Consider the following 1,451-nt stretch of genomic DNA (forward strand, 5'->3'; position numbering starts at 1 on the left):
CCAGGTCGATATTATTTCATGTACTGTTTTAGAAAACGACCCCCCCAAATGCAAAAAAAAAAAAATGCCCTCTCTTCTTGTTCAAAAAGACTCAGAATGAGGCTAATTCTCTTTAAATTTATATTTAATTATTATAAAATCACCAAAAGATACCAAGAGTTTTTGGAACTATATAGATTCTAAAGTTCATGTGAAAAACCAATGCATTTTGTCAAAAATAATTGTGAAAATAAAAACCAATGTAAAGGGATTAGACCTACTAGCTTTGAACATATTTTAAAACTACAATAATTTAATATACTAAACCATATCTATGAACTTTCTAGGATAAAACATGGAATTTTTAAAATAATCATAGAGTGAGAAAGGCCCTTCTATATAAAATACATAAACCCAGAGGTGGTAAGAGAAAAAGGTGATAAGTTTTACTACACTTTTTAAAATGTGCATAGTAAAAACACCTTAACCACAGTTAGAAGGTAAAATTCAAACTGGGGAAAAAATGCAACAGTGATAACAAAGGTTTCAATTATTTAATATATAAATAATGCATGTAAGTCAGTATCAAAAAACAATAATCTGATAAAAATAATCAAATGCTACTACTAGTTTATAGAAAAGAACATGCAAATATATCTTAGACATATGAAAATATGTTCATCTTTACTCTTAAAAAAAGAAATATAAATTAAAATAATGATCAATTATCATTTTGGTCTTTGACAAAGATCAAATAGTTCAATACGGCATTGTTGTAAAGAGGGTGAGAAAACCAGAACTCTCATTAATTAAATATATGGTATTATATAGGTAACTTTTCAATATTCATTAAAATTTTCATAACTTATATACTCTGAATCAGCACTTCTATGTTTACAAATATCTATAGATAGAATCCCACATGGTAAGGATGATATTACGTAAATGATGTTTAATGAAATATTTTTATTATGAAAATACTTGGAAAAAATAAAGTCTCTTCATGGATTAGATAATTTAATGAGGGCACAGCCATGCCACAGAATACTATATAGTCATTAAGAAGAATGAGGCAGCTCTTTCTGTATAATATATGCAATGATCTCAAAAATATATTGTTCAGTGATAAAACAAGTTGAGGAAAATGATGTAGACAATGCTAAAGGTTGGTCTTATAATATGTACACACACATTTAATGTATGTTTGCATATACATAAAACATATTTGGAGAGATTACATTAAAAAATAGAATTGTGGAGGGAAATATATGGCCTGAGAAAATGTATGAAAAATAAAGATAATTTTATACCCTTTTACAACTTTCAGATTTTTGCACCCTATGTTTGTAGTAATATTTTTTTAAAATATATAACATTATAAAAATAATATGAAATATGTAAACTAAAAGCAATAACATTTTAAGTAGACTTTGTCAAATAATGTAAATTAAGTGACAGTTTCTCTCAAGTTG

The sequence above is a fragment of the Canis lupus genome, chromosome 23 (genome assembly GCF_048164855.1).
Source record: "Canis lupus baileyi chromosome 23, mCanLup2.hap1, whole genome shotgun sequence".
In the NCBI taxonomy this organism is placed as follows: Eukaryota; Metazoa; Chordata; class Mammalia; order Carnivora; family Canidae; genus Canis; species Canis lupus.